Source organism: Phyllostomus hastatus, unplaced genomic scaffold (genome assembly GCF_019186645.2).
Source record: "Phyllostomus hastatus isolate PE091 unplaced genomic scaffold, TTU_PhHast_1.1 phas_contig_152, whole genome shotgun sequence".
NCBI classification, from domain to species: Eukaryota; Metazoa; Chordata; class Mammalia; order Chiroptera; family Phyllostomidae; genus Phyllostomus; species Phyllostomus hastatus.
The window spans coordinates 13,633,615-13,651,912 of record NW_025333622.1 but is presented as its reverse complement, the minus strand read 5'-3'; the positions used below and the strand labels follow the sequence as shown (position 1 = coordinate 13,651,912).

The window sequence follows — 18,298 nt, the reverse complement described above, 5'->3', positions numbered from 1 at the left end:
GACGTCTGGGAGGTTGCAGCCCGACACCAGGATTATGGACAAATGCCCAGCTGAATTCCTAGCCCCTATGACCTTGGTGGCAGGAATCTTCAGGATAATACTGGTCTCTGTAACTCCTAAAGACTGGAGACTCATTGAAAATTCTCTTTTGGCTGCCGCATATTTCTGTATGATTTTCATTTTTGTATATCTAAACTGTTTCTTTTAGCAGATAGCCATGAGCAGAATTTTAGAAATATTATTTTGTGCCCAAGTTTTATCTGGATTAGCTCTAAAGCAGCCATATGTCTGGAGATTCTATGCTAGGGAAACCAAGAAAAAGGCAATAATGTCATAACCCATACCATGGGAGTCATGACCTGTCCCAACTCAAGCTGCAGAGGACCCATGACTTTCACCTTTAAAACCACTGACCTTGGGTCCCTAAAAGGATGGTGGGGTCTATCCCCCACCCTCTGCTTGCTAAAGGATCAGACAAAAGATTATTGCAAGAGGTGGGGAGACACTTACGGAGTATGTCCATATACCAGTTGTCGGTATCACTCTGCAAATGAGTGGAACCAAAAAAATTTTCCAATACAGGACCCTAATGACAAAGAATGGGAAAGGGGAGTAAAAGGGAAATTTTATGTAAATATGTGGCATAGCGGGCCGGTTGGAGACGTGTTTACTGTAAAGGTCAGAGAAGCACAAAACCCTGCCCTAAATACCATCTATCACATCCAGTCAGTCATAGAAAATCAAGAAAAGATGCTAACTAGAAACTTGGAAGGTCAAAAAGCAGTAGAACCTTTCTCTTGGATAAAACTAATAAGCAGGGGGCGCAGCTACTTAATCTAACCAGTCCAGGCAGTTACAATGACTGTTTCTTATGTGCATATCTTAACAGGCCACCACTGACTGCGGTTCCACTTCAACAAACCCTCACTGTTTCCAAAGCTCAGACCCCAGACCCCTTTTCTCTCCAAGGTGTTCCTCTATTCCAGGACTCATCCATTGGAGCGCCAGAGTGCTATGGACCACCTGGTTCCTGCAATCAGACGTTGCCATCCTCCGGATCCATCACTAGTCTGCCGGGAACTTTCTTTTGGTGTAACGGGACTCTCTACTGGTCGGTAAATCATAGCATCCCAGCTCCTTGCTATCTCGTGGCCTTAGCCCCCCAGCTCGTCTTACATCAACTGGACGAGTTGAGTACCCTGCTTGCCCAAGAACGTCAGAAGTGAGCAGTCCTCCTCTCCCTGATGGTCGGGTTAAGTTTCGCCACTCCAGTCATCGGAATAGGACTGGGGAGTTCAGGCTCCAATCCACTAAGGAGCTCCAGGAAGAGTTAAATCAGGCCATGGACGCCTCAGCACTATCTATGGCCTCACTGCAGAGGCAAATAACTTCCCTAGCTCGGGTAGCCCAACAAAATTGGCGGGCACTAGATTTACTCACCAAGGAAAAGGGGGGAACTTGTCTTTTACGTCAACGAAAGTGGAATAGTAGAAGAAAATATTGGCAAACTAAAAGACATTCACTGGAGATTAGGGAGCATCAGCTCCCCCACCGGAACCCACTCCTGGTGGCAATCAATCCTTTTTCCTATTTTGGCCCCTATTTTAGGCCCTCTTGTCATCCTTTCTTGCATTAACTATAAGACCCTGTTTACTGTGCACAGTAGTGCAACAGATAGAAGCAACAGTGACCCAACGAGCTGCCGCCAAGATCCTTTCTCTCCAGAGACACCACTACTGGGGATTACAGCCAACTCAAACAGAGAGTGAATATGTGGACTACAACACTGATGCTAGAACAGACACCAGTGCTGTTTAGCATCAAAGGGGGGAATATGGCAGGAAAAGAAAAAAAACCCACAATAAGCTTCTGTGCTCTCTAGCTTCGTGATAAGCCGTGCTCTCTGTAACATCTGCAGAAATTCTTAGTGCCTTGTTCCTTTGTCTCCCATATATGGTAACTAGACCTAACTCCTGCATTTAGCTTCTGTAACTTTGCTTTGCCATGTAGGCAGGAAGCCCGGGGCTATTTAAACCCTGGGAGATCAAAGATCAGGGCTCAGGATTTGGGAATTTTACCCCTCTGAGCCCGAGCTCATAATAAAGGATCGTGCTCTGCCATCTCCCCCACATGTGAGTTATTTTCTGCAACAGTATCATAATCAAAATGCCAAAGGCTAAAGGCAAAGAAAGAATTTTGGAGCAGCAAGATAAAAGCAGTTACTTACCTATAGGGGAGTACCCATAAGATTGTCAGCTCATTTCTTAACAGAAATGTTGTAGGCCAGAAGCGACTGGCTGTGGAGAGCCAAGCAGGATAATGTGTGCCAAGGGAGTGGGAAGCAGGCCTCGGCTTCAGCACAGCTGCCTAGGCCACAGACGACTGCCTGATAGACTGTTGTAAGAAAAGGATGACTTGGCCGCTGGCCACAAGAGAGAGCAGGCAATGTCCTCAGAAAAATAAAATGTACCTAGCCTTGCAGTTTGTGTCTCTCAATATATACATCCTGGGAGTTCCAGCCAAGATGGAGGCGTAGTTAGAAACCCTTCCCTTCCTCACAGAACTAAAAGGAGGATAACAACCAATCTAAAATCAATAAACAACCAAAATCACCCGAGAATCAAACTGCATGGAACTCCGACAACCAACCAAGGGATTGAAGAAAAAATCAACTAGAACAACCAGACCAGTAAGGTGGCGGACCTCCAGCTGACTCAGAAAAACCGGTGGAGGCAGCTGAGGGGCAGGGCTGCACAGGAGGGACTAACTTAAGGGGAAAACTAAGACTCAGAGCTGACTGTGGGTTAAGGCTGGGGTTGCTAGTTTGACTCCAGACTCTGTTGGAAAGTGCACTAGAGACAAGCAAGCAAGCTGCATTGTTCCCTCCCTGGGACCTCCCCCACAGGCAGTGCAGCAGGGAGGGTTGCCCTGCCTGGGTAAATACTTAAGGCCCCGCCCCCTTACAACCTATCAGTTGAGCCAAGATAAACAAATACGGCCCAAATGAAAGAACAGAGCAAAACCTCAGAAAGAGAACTAAGCAATGAGGAGATAGACAACCTATCTGATGGAGAATTTAAAGCCCTGGTAATCAAAATGCTCACAAAAGTGATTGAGCTTGGTCAAAAAATGAAAGAACAAATGAAAGATACCCAAAATGAAATAAAGCAAAATATTCAGGGAACCAACAGTGACAGGAAGGAAACCAGTATTCAAAGCAAAGATTTGGAACAAAAGGAGGAAATAAACATCCAACTGGAGCAGAACAAAGAAACAAGAATCCAAAAAAATGAAGAGAGGCTGAGGATTCTCTGGGACAACCTGAAACATTCCAATATCCAAATTATAGGAGTGCCAGAAGGAGAAGAACAGCAGCAAGAAATTGAAAACTTATTTGAACAAATAATGAAGGAAAACTCCAATCTGGCAAAGGAAATAGGCTTCCAGGAAGTCCAGGAAGCCCAGAGAGTCCCAAAGAAGTTGGACCCAAAGAGGAACACACCAAGGCACATCATTATTAACTTATCCAAGATTAAAGACAAAGAGAAAATCCTAAAAGCAGCAAGAGATAAAGAGACAGTTATCTACAAAGGAATTCCCATAAGGCTATCAGCTGATTTCTCAAAACCTTGCAGGCAAGAAGGGGCTGGAAGGAAGTATTCTAAGTCATAAAAGGCAAGGATCTACATCCAAGATTGCTCTATCCAGCAAGGCTTTCATTTAAAATGGAAGGGCAGATAAAGTGCTTTCCAGATAAGGTCAAGTTGAAGGAGTTCATCATCACCAAGCCCTTATTATATGAAATGTTAAAGAGATTTATCTAAGAAAAAAAAGATAAAAAATATGAACAATAAAATGATAACAAACTTACAACTATCAACAATTGAACCCAAAAGAAAAGAAAAACAATGAAAAAAACTAAGCAAACAACCAGAACAGGAACAGAATCAGAGAAATGGAGATCACACAGAAGGAGTTCAGTGGGGAGGGGAAAGAAGGAATGGGGGGGAAGGTACAGGGAAGAAGAAGCATAATTAGTAGGCATAAAATAGATGGGGAGAAGTCAAAAATGGTATAGGAAACATAGGACTCAAAGAACTTATATGTACAACCCATGGACATGAAGTAAGGGTGGTGGAATGCTAAAGAGTTGTGGGGAAGGGGGGAGGAGGGATGAAGGGGGGAAAATTGGGAAAACTGTGATAGCATAATCAATTAAAAATACTTAAAAAATAAATAAATAAATACAGACTGAATTTACTGACAAAGGGTTCCCTCCTCTGCATCACAGGGAAGGGACTCCACCTGACCCATTTTGACTTTGCCTCTTTATTTCTTAATCCCTTGTCGCCTTCCCTTGGGACCTGATTGATCCAGCTACGCTGGTCATGGCAATCAGTAAGAAATATTCAAAGTGATGAAAAGCATGGACCTACAACCAAGATTACTCTACCCAGCAATCATTTAGAATCAGATAGGTAAAGAGCTTCATAGACAAGAAAGAACTAAAGGAGTTCATCACTGCCAAACCAGTATTATAAGAAATGTTGCCCTGACTGATATTGCTCAGTTGATTGGAGTATTATCCCATAAACTGAAAGGTCACTGGTTCAATCCCAATTAGGGCACCTGCCTAGGTTGCGGGTTGGTCCCCAGTCAGGGTACATACAAGAGGCAACTGATCAATGTTTCCCTACTGATGTTTCTCTCCCTCCCTTCCCTCTCTCTAAAATCAATAAGTATGTCCTCCGGTCAGGACTAAAATAATGTTAAAGGGTTTTCTTTAAGAAGAGGAAGAAAAGAAGATCTAAAATATGAATAATAATAACTTCTGGTCAAGATTGCAGCATGGTTAAACATGGCTCGCCCCCTCACACAACCACATCAAACTTACAACTAAACTATAGAACAACCATTAATCAGAACCATCAGAAATTGAATTGAATGGAAGTCTGACAACTACAGAATTAATGGACCCACATCCATTCAGACTGGTAGGAGGGGCACAGACATGGAATGGGCTGGTCCCACATCCACCTGTGGTAGATATATATTTGGGAGGGATATCTCAGGAGTGAGGAGTCCCAGCCCAACAACTGGGCCCCCCCACCCCAGGATTCCAGTGCCAGGAAGATAAGTCCCCATAATTTCTGGCTGCAAAAAAGCAGCAGGGATTGCATCAGAGGCAGAAACTTCTGGAGTCTCAAGAAGTTCACCTTAAAGAACCCACATACAAACTTACTCAAACTCATTCCCTCTGAGCTCCAACACCAAGGTGGCAGCTTGGAAGGCACAAGTAGCATACCAAGAGAAATTGTTGTGTCTGGCATCAAGGTGGGAGCTAGGAATCCACTTTCTCCCAGTTAGAATGGCAGCCAGAGGCCATTCTCCCTTTTCTGACCCTTCTCACACAGAGCCACAGAGCCACCAGCTGGTGCCATAGCTGAAGCCCCACCTTGAAGATAACCTGAGATGCTGTCTCACACAACTTACAGGCCCACTTAACTCTTAACCATGATTTTTCCATATGAATGGCTGGTCTTGACTCATGCTTCACAACTTCCTAAATCCTATCAAACAAGCAGTCAGCCTCAATGAGCAACCACCCGTTGTACCCCTTCCTAAGTGGTACTAGCAGCAGCCAGCCTAGATTCACAGCTTGGCTTTGCCTGGACATTTCCAAGCCCAGCACAAGGAGCAGCCATCTCAGATTGCTTTACAGTTCATGACGGGTGGCTCCGAGCAGAACACAGCTGACCTTGGCCTACAGCACCAAGGAAACCCCAGAGCCTGCACATACAATGGACAGTTACAGACCATGTCAGAGCATCACCACCCTCTCCCTGCACAGCTGAACCTCCATGGAGGGTGGAGTTTGGTGGTCAGTGATCACAGCCAATTCTTGCTGATGACTGGCCTGGGTAAATCCCTCCCATTGACCTGCCAACAGCAATCAAGGCTCAACTACAAGAGAAAGGTATACCCAGCCCACACAAAAGGCACACCTCAAGTACCCAGCTTGGGTGATAGGGGAGGCTGTGCCACTGGACCCTATAAGACACCTACTACATTAGGTCATGCTACCAAGACAGGGAGCCATGGAAGCCCTACCTGATATGTAGAAACAAAGACAGGGAGACTGCCAAAATGAGCAGACAAGAAAACATGCCCAAATGAAAGAATCAAAACTCCAGAAGAACTAAACAAAATGGAGATAAGCAGTCTATCAGATACAGAGTACAAAACACTGGTTATAAGGATGTTCGAGGAACTTAGTGAGGACCTCAACAGCATAAAAAAAGATCCAGTGTGAAATGAAGGATACACTAATTGAAATAAGAAACAATTTATAGGGAAACAATAGCAGAGTGGGTGAAGCTGAGAATCAAATCAATGGGTTGGAACATAAGGCAGCAAAAAACAACCAATCAAAATAATAAGGAGAAAAAATAATCCAAAAACCAAGAATACTGTAGCAGCCTCTGGAACACCTTCAAGTGTTACAACATTCACATCATAGAAGGAGCAAGAAATTGGAAATTTCTTTGGAAAATAATGGAAGAAAACTTCCCTAATTAAGTGAAGGAAATAGACATGCAAGTCCAGGAAGCACAGAGAGTCCCAAATAAGATGAATGCAAAAAATGCCCACTCCAAGACACACCGTAAATAAAATGCCAAAGGTTAAAGATAAAGAGAGAATCTTAAAACAGCAAGAGTAAAGCAGTTACTGTGGAGTTCCCATAAGACTATCAGCTGATTTCTCAAAAGAAACTTTGCAGGCTAGAAGGGATTAACAAGAAATATTCAAGGTCATGAAAAGCAGGGACCTACAGCCAAGAATGCTCTACCTGGTAAAGCTACATTTAGAATCAAAGGGCAGATACAGAGCTTCCCAGACAAGAAAAATCTAAAAGGAGTTTATCATCACCAAGCCATTACTCTATGAAATATTAAAGGGACTCTTTTAAGAAAAAGAAAAAGATGAAAACTATGAACAAATGGCAAAAATATGTGTCTATCAACAATTGAATCTAAATAACAAACTAAGGAAACAAGAACAGAGACAAAATCATGATACAGAGAGCATACTGGTCATTGCTAGATGGGAGGGGTGTGTGGGAGAACGGGTGAAGAGGCAAAGGGATTAAGAAGTACAAATAGGTAGTTATAGAATAGCTGTGAGGAAGTAAAGTGTAGTATAGGAAATGCAGTAGCCAAAGAACATATACACCTGACCTGTGGACATGAACAATGGTATAGGAAGGGAGTGGGGAGTGTAGTATGGAGGGGAGCCAAGGGGGAACAGTTTGAAAAACTGTAATAGAATAACCAATATAATAGAAAAATATGAATAATAAAATGGAATAAACGGCATACCTACCAACAATTACTTTAAATATAAATGGATGAAATACTCCAATCAAAAGATACAGGGTGGTTAATTGGCTAAGAAAACAAGGCCATTTCATATGCTGTCTACAAGAGATTCATTTCAGATCCAAAGACACAACAAACTGAGTCATGAAAAGATATTTCATGAAAATAGAAACAAAAAAATATGGAGTAGCAATACTTATACCAGACAAAATAGACTTTAAAACAAAGGCTCTCAGGAGACAAAGAAGGACACAGCAATTCCACTTCTGGGTATTTACCTTAAGAAACCCAAAACACTAAATTGAAAAAATGTCTGCATCCATATGTTCACTGCAGCATTACTGACAATAGACAAGATATGAAAGCAACCTAAGTGTCCATCAAGAGATGAGTGGATGAAGAAGTGGTGCATATATACAGTGGACTATGACTCAGCCACAAAAAAGAATGAAATTTTGCCAGTTGCACCAACATGGATGGACCTAGAAAGTGTTGTGCTAAGCGAAATAAGTCAGACAGAAAAACACAAATGTCGTAAGATTTCACTTACCTGTGGAATCTAAAAAGCAAAATAAATGAAAAAGCAGAACTGAGACAGAGACACAGAGAACATTTTAACAGTTGCCAGGTGAGAGCAGAGTAGGGGTGTGGGTGAAAAAGGTGAAGGGAGTAAGAAGTACAAATTGGCAGTTACAGTAGACTCATGGGATGTAAAGGACAGCATAGGGAATATAGCCAGTAATATTGTGATAACTATGCACAGTGCTAGGTAGGTACCAGACATATCAGGGTGATCACTTCATAAGTTATATAAACAAGTATCTAATCACTGGTTGTACACCTCAAACAAATATAATATAGTATGTCAAGTGTAATTAAAAATACTTTAAAAATAAGAATTAAAAAAAAAAAGGGACTTCCGGCAAGATGGAGCAATAGGTGGACACACCATACCTCCTCGCACAACCAAGATTAGAACAACAATAATTTACAGATAGAATAACACTCAGAACGGATAGAGGATTTATTTGAATGGAAGTCGGACAGCCAAGAAGTTGAAGTAGACCCATATATCCAGACTGGTAGGAGAAGACGAGCCGGGTGGGCGCGGGGCTGGTGCAGGTCAGCGACGCGCGGAGGTCGGGGAAAATTTGGCGCGAAATAGGCGCGACAGCCATCCAGGACACAAGAACGCAGCGGTGATCCTTGAGCATGCAAGCTGTGGCTGGCGGACCCAGTGAGGCAGTGATTGTGGACCAGGGCAGAGCTCGCAGCCCAGGATCCCAGAGAAGGGTCTGAGCCCAGGAGAACGGAACTACCGCCATTGTTCCCTCCCGTCCCCGCTCCTGCCCCCGCCCCCACATATAATGTCACAATCTAGCGACTGGGGTGCCCAGCCCCGGTGAACACCTAAGGCTCCGCCCCCCACCATAACAAGAGCGACCAGACCTGAAAAAAAAAAAGGAGAGACAGGGAAAGACATGTTTCCAACAGAACAGATCAGTCCCCCAGGACTCATCCTTTTGAGCGACCAAGAAATAGCCAATCTATCAGATGCGCAGTTCAAAACACTGGTGATCAGAAAGCTCATGGAATTGGTTGATTTTGGGCACAATTTAGATGAAAGGATGCAGGTTATCATAAAAGAGATGCAGGAAGATACACGGAGGAGAGCCAATAGTGAAAGGAAGGAATCTGAGTCTCAAAACAATACAGTGGACCAGAAGAAAGATAGAATCAACCAAGCAGGAAAGCATGATGAAATAAGAATTCAAAAAATCGAGGAAAAGCTTAAGAGCATCCAGGACACCTTTAAACATTCCAACATCCGAATTATAGGGATACCAGAATGGGAAGGGGAAAAGCAACAGATTGAGCACGTATTTGAACAAATAATAAAGGAGAACTTCCCCATTCTGGCAAAGGGAACAGTCTTCCAAGAAATCCAAGAAGCTCAGAGAGCCCCAAAGAAGTTGGACCCAAGAAGAAACACACCAAGGCACATCATAATTACATTAGCCAAGGTAAAAACGAAGGAGAGTATCCTAGAAGCAGCAAGAGATAAGGGGACAGTAACATACAAAGGAGTTCCCATCAAACTGTCAGCTGATTTCTCCAAAGAGACCTTACAGGCAAGAAGGGGCTGGAAAGAAATATTCCCAGTCATGAAAGACAAGGACCTACATCCCAGATTGCTCTATCCAGCAAAGCTCTCATTTAGAATGGAAGGGCAGATAAAGTGCTTCTCAGATAAGGTCAAGTTAAAGGTGTTCATCATCACCAAGCCCTTATTTTATGAAATGCTAAAGGGACTTATCTAAGAAAAGAAGATAAAGAAAAAGACATGTATAGTAAAAGGACAGCAAACTCACAATTATTAACAACCACACCTAAAGCAAAACCAAAAGAAACTAAGTAAACAACTAGAACAGGAACAGAACCACAGAAATGGAGGGCACATGGAGGGCTAGCAACAGGGGGGTGGGAGGAGGAGAGAGGGGGAAAAGGTATAGAGAATAAGTAACATAGAATGTAGGTTGAAAATAGATAGGGGGAGGGCAAGAGTAGTACGGGAAATGTAGAAACTAAAGATCTCATAAGTATGACACATGGACATGAACTAAGGGGGGAAACGTGGGTGGGAGAGGGGGTACAGGGTGGAGGGGAGAGAAGGGGGGAAATGGGACAACTGTAATAGCATAATCAATAAAATATATTAAAAAAAAGAATTAAAAAAAATATATATATGGCTTCTCAGACCCCACACCAGATGAGATGTTTGAGGATGTATCTCTCCCCAAACAAACTGAATTCTCAGGGGGCAGAATTAATATCTTTTAGAGCCCCATGTCCCCCCTGGGCTCATCACAGTGCTGCCCACAGGAGAGGCTCAAATGTAACCCATGGGCAGCAATCTGAGGCCGGAAGTGGCCTGGCAAGTGTGCCTTACCTCTCTCCTCATCCCCCCCAAACCTTCCCTTCTCCATTTTATCAGACCTGAAGGTCTCAAAACAGCAATTGCCCTCCAGGCCTGAACATTTGTCTTTTTACTAACTGGTTTGAGGTCCTCCTGAAATCACCAAAAGGGTTGAATTCATCACCTCGCGCAACAGCTTCACTGTCTGGGGCACTAGAGACAAGACAGACGAGCAGGGGTGGGAGCAGTTTCCTCCCTCTTCTTTGTTGCTTTGGGGGGCATAAGGTAGGAGGAATTTTGAGTACAGTCCTGATTTGCAAAGGCCAGGTCAAGCCCCAGAGGTAATCTACCAAACCTCTACTTCAAACCAGGGTAAAGGGTGACTTAAAACAGTATGTTCATCAAGCTGGCACTGGAGCCTCAGCCCTTGCTGGTCTCCCACGACTGCCCTCACAAATCCACCTCGCCAGCTGAGCTGTTCTCCTCACCCTCTGCACGTCTCAACCTTTAACACAGCAAGCACTGCTCTTCTTCTGTGTGAGCTCCCTCTAACTCACAATCTCCTTCCTGCCCTCCGTGCAGCTCCTGCACAGAGCCTACCCCGCCGCGCCTGACTGAGATCTTCACTGCATCCCTTTGCCCATTGCCACACTCACATTTAAGTAACTTATCACACATTATCTTGCATCATTTTGCTGTGTGAACAGCCTCATCTACCCCACTTGATAGTGAGCTCCTTGACAGCAGGGACCACGCCTGATGCTTGTATGTATTTTCTATCCCTCCACTGTGCTGGACACACAGTGAGGTGTGAACACTTGATTGGAGTCGAAGCCCGCACTCCAAGATAATCACACTGAACAACTATGAAACGGACTGCACAGTGGGCAATGGGCTAAGCACCTCCTGTATGCTTTCTCATTTAATTCTCACTGAAAACCCCTTAAAGGTAGGTATTAATGTTATCTTATTTTCCAAATGAGGAAACATAGAGGTACAGACTAAACATAATCTGCCCTAGTTTGCACAGCTAAGAGTCAAAGCCAAGATTTGAACCCACTGAGTTTATAATGTGCTTTTAACTACTATATGGGACTATCTCCCCAGAGAAAGGGGATCTAATGAGAATGAAGATCCAGAGGAACAAGCTCATTCCCCACTTGCCTTCCTTGAACACATGCATGAACACTTGAAGGGCTAGTGCAATCTTGGCTGGGTCAAAGGACTCCATCGTCTTTCAAATGAATGACACCAGCTTATCCTGGTATAACCAGGCTATGAGAGAGCGGGAATACAAGAGGATAGAGCCTCCCCAACTTCCTTTCCTTTCAGACCATACTTAGTCCACCCAGCATGGGCAGGGAGAGTGAAAGAGAAAGACTATCCAACCCGACAGCATCTCTATCAAGCTTGCCCCCTGCCCCAGAGCAGGCCAAGAAAGGTCAGATGGAGAGGAGCATCTACTCATACCAGGCCTGCTCTCAGCTATCACCTGCCCCTTCCACAGCCTCTGGGATTCACATGCAGCAGGACCCAGACCATCCTGACCTTCTCTCCTCCCTCCCTGATTCTAACAAAGCCTTCCCCAGGCCCTCCAGATCCTCACCATAGCACATCACCAGCATGTTGTTCTCTTGGGCCATCCTCAGAAGGCACAGGATGTGTTGCCAGATGCGCCCAGTTAAGAGAGCAGAACCTGGGGGGAAGAGTACAAGAAAAACGTCCGTATCCCAGGGATAGGAGACTCCCCGCTTCACTGTAGCAAATCTTATTGATTAGGGGCCAGAAGGCTTTGGGTTCACATCCTAGCTCTGCTTCCAGAGAGTCTGGACAACTTGGAGCAAGTTACTGAGTTTATCCTCCTTTCAGCTTCCTCAGCTGCTAAATAGGGTCACCCAATGTGACCACCTCACAGAGCTGCTGGGAAAATAAAGGTCAGTGATGGATGTTAGCACAGCATACAAATGCAAGGTAGTGACACACCCTACACAGGCACACTCCCTTCCAAGGGCCCTTAAGAAAACAAAGAGCTGTGCTGCCTGAAGCTCTGCTCACTGTTCTGAAGTGAGACCATTTGGCCTGGTTAGGTTGAGAGACACATTTCCAGCTTCTGTCACTGTGTCCTCTAAGGTTCCTATGCAGCCCAACCCATAAGACGTGTCATATTTAACCCCAATGCTCAGAAGGCCAGATGACTTCCCCCAACCTCTCCCTGGATGCAATTCCAAGTGGTAAAGAAAGGGTAGGTACTGTCATTTGTGTGGCGACTATTTTTTTCCACACTGTGATTGAGGGAGGGAAGTTGAATGGGTAAGAGAGCCAATGCTGTCACCAACAGCCACCAGGACGGGGATTATATGGTGATTCTCTGCCTCATCCTACTACACTATTACCTCCCAAACCTGTAATCAAATTCAAAACTTCAGGATCCCCCAAGCAAAGCACTCCTCACTTCTCTTTTGCCTCTATCCACCACTCTTGAATGGGGCTTTCTATTTAGTCTTCTCGCTCCATCTTTGTTCCCAAGTCTAACCTCCAGACCCACAGTCTCCCATGCCCTAACATGCCCTCCTGTGCGATTCCTAGTCTACAGGAACTCCCTTCTGAGTTCCCATCAGCTCCACAGGAATCCTAGTTTGCACCCTGCCTGACACACCCATGGCTGGAGGATAAAGCTATAGTCTAAATTCCATACAACGCCCCCACTGCCTGCTGCCCCTGTTCTCAGGCTAACTCTTCCACCACAGGGAGCAATACCTTGGGAGAGGCTGAGCTCCCCTACTGCAATCAGGAGGCTCCTTGGGGGCAGACAATTATCATACTTTCTGTTCCAGAGCTTCCTGAAGACCATTCATGGATACTTGGACTCCAGAGCTGCTAAGACAGCAGTGCACATCTTCTCCACTTCTCCTGGCTTCTGGAAAGAGAAGGACTTAACTGTTCTGAGGTTAATATCCAATACAAGTCCCTCAGCTTCTAAGAATCAGTTTTGGTCAATAAGTGACTCTCCTCTATCTAGAGGGCAGGAACTAACCTACCTCATCCCACCACTTCATTCAATGTACACCTTCCCCACAAGAGAGGACAAGGGCAAAGTCTCTGGCTTGTGTGTTGGGGTGGGAATGGGAACTGGCATATCCAGAGCACAGAGTTTTCCCTGCAGCAGCAAGTGAAACATCAGGAAGGTGGTTAGATGGTAGAGGCCACTTTGAAAAGTCCCTGATAGGTCAGGGGTCTTGATCAGAAAGGAGGCATGCCAAGGAAAGCCAAGAAACTGGAAGACACCTTGTATGTAGGCAGTTAAACAAGAAAATAAGAAACCAAGTTTACCCAGTATCAGGAAAATTAAGTACAGAAGCATATGAATAGATGAATAAGTAGGGGTCATGAATGTTCAGTCTAAAGTTGGGCTGGCAGACAAGTGGATAGATTTAAACAGCTTAGTGAACAGATTGAGATGATTAGTTGAGTTGCAGTAACATGGATGACTGCCTAAGATATCCCAGGACACAGCAAAAGAACAAGGTCAGGCTTTGAGGCCAAAAGTCTAAATCCTTCCTCCCCCTTTCCATCTCATTTCTTTCACCTTACCCCTGTACTTCATTATCTTCTAGGTCACATTTCTTGATACATGTTCATGATATCAGATATAAGCTATAGTAAATTGTTTAGAAACTTTAGGTACCCATATCCCAGATGCCACTTAGTTTCCAAATGTCATCATTCACCAGAAAGGAACTCCTGGGTTTAGACCTGGGATCCTTTCTTCCCCCACAGCCCCCAACCCAGAGGCATGGGCTTCTCACCATTGTCCTCAGGTAGCTGAGATGACATCCAGCAACTCCAGACGCAGTACACTTCCTAACTTTTCGTGGATGATGTTGAGTTGCAGTAACTGAAGGATGTATATAATTTCCTCTTCTGGGAACTATGGGAGAGAGGGGACTCAAAAGAAAGGAAGGTTGAAGGATGGAGATTTTTAAAAAAGAGAATAATGTTCCCAGTAGAGAAAGGAAGAGGAGGAGTGAATCTAGAGAGAGGATTAAAGCTGGACCCAGGGTTGAGGGGGATGGAGAAAGTATGGGTCAAACTAAGGACATAGAACCCTGACCTGGAGCTGTAGTGCTCTGCTGACTGGAAATTCTTCCCACTCTCCTGGTACAATGGCAATACACCCAACCAACTACCTTTTTGGAAATGGTTCTGCCTTAGCTAGAGCAGGAAGATGTCTGATATGTCCTCACCTGATCTGCACATTGGAATCCTTTCATCAAGTTTCTGATGTTTGTGGTTGAAGTGTACTTTTTCAACTTCTACTTGGCAGTCTTTGAGGAACGTCCCGTACCTCTAAACATCTCTGTAAGGAAAAAAGAGGGTGAGCAGGGGGAAGCTGTTACTCTCTTGATGGAGGTAGGCATGTATTTCTTCAAAAGTGAGTAACACAGAATGATGAAAACATGCAAAAAATAGAAACAAATCAGGGACAAATCAGAAGAGACAAGTTTGGCTCCTGACTATGTCTTTGCCTCTCACTAGCAAGATATCTTTGGAAATTCACTTAACTCCTGGAGAGTCTATTTCTTCATATGTAAAATTAGTATAATAAAAATCAACATGATCCCTGGCTGGTATGGCTCAGTGGATTGAGCACCAGACTGTGAAGGAAAGGGTTGGCAGTTCAATTCCCAGTTGGGGCACATGCCTGGGTTGTCAACCAGGTCCCCAGTGGGGCATACAAGAGGCAACCACACATTAATGTTTCTCTCTCTCTCTCTCTCTTTCCCCTCCCTTCCCCTCTCTAAAAATAAATAAATAAAATATTTTTAAAAATTAGTATGAAATTCCTGATACAGGAGATATGTGATATTAGATATCAACCTTTAGAATCTCATCCTGCCCTCTAAATCACATCTTTCTGTTCAGATAGGAAGTGGGTCCTATGGTTGGATGGAGAGTTGGGGGCAGGGAGTGGTCTACAGTCCACAGGTATTCACAGGTATTCACTATAAAAGTGAATACTTTGCCCTGGCTGGCGTAGCTCAGTGGATTGAGCGCGGGCTGCGAACCAAAGTGTCACAGGTTCGATTCCCAGCCAGGGTACATGCCTGGGTTGCAGGCCATAACCCCCAGCAACCGCACATTGATGTTTCTCTCTCTCTCTCTCTCTATCTCCCTCCCTTCCCTCTCTAAAAATAAATAAATATAATCTTTAAAAAAAACTGAATACTTTAACTACAAACTAGAAACAAAGAGAATGAAATAAGAATTATAGATAGATATGAAGAAGAAACAATTAGAAAACTTGGAGATTAAAAATATAGGCATTAAATTTTAAAATCTCAACAAATAGGATATAGTCAAGACTGAACATAGTTAAATGAAGAATTAATAAATTAAAAAATGGTTCTGAGGAATTCACCTAGTATGCAATGCAGAAAAGTAATTTTTAATAAAAGAACAATTAATAGACATGTAAAATAATACAGCCACTATGGAAAACAATTTGATATTATCTACTTTATGATCCTTTCCTAGGTACACACCCAGCAGAAGTGTGCCATTATTCATAGTAGCCCCAAAGTGTAGCTAAAATTTCCAATATCTTCGTAATAAATTTTTATATACATATATATCACTCATCTGATGAAATACTATACAGCAGTGAAAATGAACAAAGTATAATCTTGTGCAACAATATGTATAAATCTAACAAATATGAGTGAAAAAGGCAGTCACAAAATAATACACACTTCATTAGTGTGTCTAAAAAGAAAACAGTCAAATGTAAACTACTGTGTTTAGGAATGCCAACTTAGGTAGTAAAACTTTACAGAAAAGCAAGGGAGTGATGTTTATAAAGCTTTCATGGCTTAGCCTGGGAGGGCGTAGCAGCCAGAAAGATCACAATAGGGAGTTCTAGGGTGCTGGTGATGTCACTCTTTTACTTCGACCCTGGTGACACAAACATCTGCTCAGTGAGAAGTCACTAAGGTCTACATACTTGGCTCATGCACATTTCTCAGTGTTTATTTAACAACAAAAAATTGTAAGGTAAGATAAGACAATGCAGGGTTTTACATCAAATGAATAAGTAGGTATATTTTTATAGGGTACATAGATGAAGGAAAACAAGTGGGTAAACAACTCAGTAGAAAGATTTCAGAGTAGCCTGGATGACTAGTGAATAAGTGAACTGGAACACAGACTAAAGTGACTCAGAATACAGCACAGATATAGGCACAACTGTAGATGAACTATTAAAAATTTTGAACTCTAAAAAAAACCACTTCAATGTCATAGGTCTTGGTCTGCCTTGAAGGTCAACTGGTTGAGGTGGAAATACTATAAATAGTACAAGTACAATAGTACAAATAGCACAAGTACAAATATATAGGTAAATAAAATGAAAAGATGCAACAAAAAAGAGATGAAGAAAATATGTGTTTAAAGAGATGGAGGACAGGAACTTCCAGCCAAGATGGAGGCATAGGTAGATACATTGTGCCTCCTCACACAACCAAAAGAAGGACAATAATTTAAAAACAAAAAACAACCAGTACTGACAGAAAATCAAACTGTATGGAAGTCTGACAACCAAGGAGTTAAAGAAGACACATTCATCCAGACCAGTAGGAGGGGCGGAGATGGACAGCCAGGCAGAAAGTACTTGCAGCAAGGTGGGCTGGTGGAGCGGGCAGTCCCACATTTGCACACAGACAAACCAGGAGGAACAGCTGGGGAGCGAAACAGACCTCACAATAAAGCCTCAGACCACAGATTGAAAACACCTGTGGGGGCTGAGGTGCCAGTGGGAGAAACTCCCAGCCTCACAGGAGAGTTCGCTGGAGAAACCCACAGTGTCCTAGACATACACAAGCCCACCCACCCTGGAATCAGCACCAGGAGGGCCCAATTTGATTGTGGGAAGTGGGGGAAGTGACTGAAATCTGGCAGAGAGCAAAGCAAGCACCATTTTTCCTCTGGGACCCCAGCCCCACATACAGGATTACAATGCAGGGACAGAGGTTGCCCTGCCCTGGTGAACACCTAAGGCTCCGCCCCTTACTACACAACAGGTGTGCCAAGACAAAAAAAATGGCCCAAATGAAAGAACAGATCAAAGCTTCAGAAAAAATACAATTAAGCCATGAAGAGATAGCCAACCTATCAGATGCAGAGTTCAAAACACTGGTAATCAGGATGCTCACAGAATTGGTTGAATTTGGTCACAAATAATAGATGAAAAAATGAAGGTTATGCTAAGTGAAATAAAGGAAAATGTACAGGGAACCAATAGTGATGGGAAGGGTTTAGGAACTCAAATCAATGGTGTGGACCAAAAGGAAGAAAGAAACATACAACCAGAAAAGAATGAAGAAACAAAAATTCAAAAAAATGAGAGGCTTAGGAACCTCTGGGACAACTTTAAACATTCCAACATCCAAATCATAGGGGTGCCAGAAGAAAAAAAGAAAGAGTGAGAAATTGAAAACTTATTTGAAAAAATAACGGAGAACTTACCCAGTCTGGAAAAGGAAATAGACTTCCAGGTAGTCCAGAAAGCTCAGAGAGTCCCAAAGAAGTTGGACCCAAGGAGGAACACATCAAGGCACATCATCATTAAGTTACCCAAGATTAAAAATAAGGAGAGAATCTTAGAAGCAGCAAGAGAAAAGGAGACAATTACCTACGAAGGAGTTCCAATAAGACTGTCAGCTGATTTCTAAAAAGAGACCTTGCAGGCAAGAAGGGGCTGGAAAGAAGTATTCCAAGTCAGGAAAGGCAAAGACCTACATCCAAGATTGCTCTATCCAGCAAAGCTTTCATTCAGAATAGGAGGGCAGATAAAGTGCTTCTCAGATAAGGTCAAGTTAAAGGAGTTCATCATCACCAAGACCTTATTATATGAAATATTAAAGGGACTTATCTAAGAAAAAGAAGATAAAAAGTGTGAACAGTAAAATGACAGCAAATTCACAATTATTAACAACCACACCTAAAA

General features: G+C 43.4%; 1 long non-coding RNA gene across 2 annotated transcripts in view; it reads right to left on the bottom strand.

Moving 5' to 3' along the window:
* The window catches only part of LOC123813489, a 90,766-nt gene that overhangs the window by 37,038 nt on the left and 35,430 nt on the right, over nucleotides 1–18,298 (bottom strand). For both annotated transcript variants that reach the window (XR_006784757.1, XR_006784758.1), the window contains 4 exons: nucleotides 14,541–14,653; nucleotides 14,103–14,224; nucleotides 13,054–13,213; nucleotides 11,903–11,992 (listed from right to left, as the gene is read on the bottom strand). This is a non-coding gene — a long non-coding RNA (uncharacterized LOC123813489). The remainder of the gene's footprint in view (nucleotides 1–11,902; nucleotides 11,993–13,053; nucleotides 13,214–14,102; nucleotides 14,225–14,540; nucleotides 14,654–18,298) is intronic.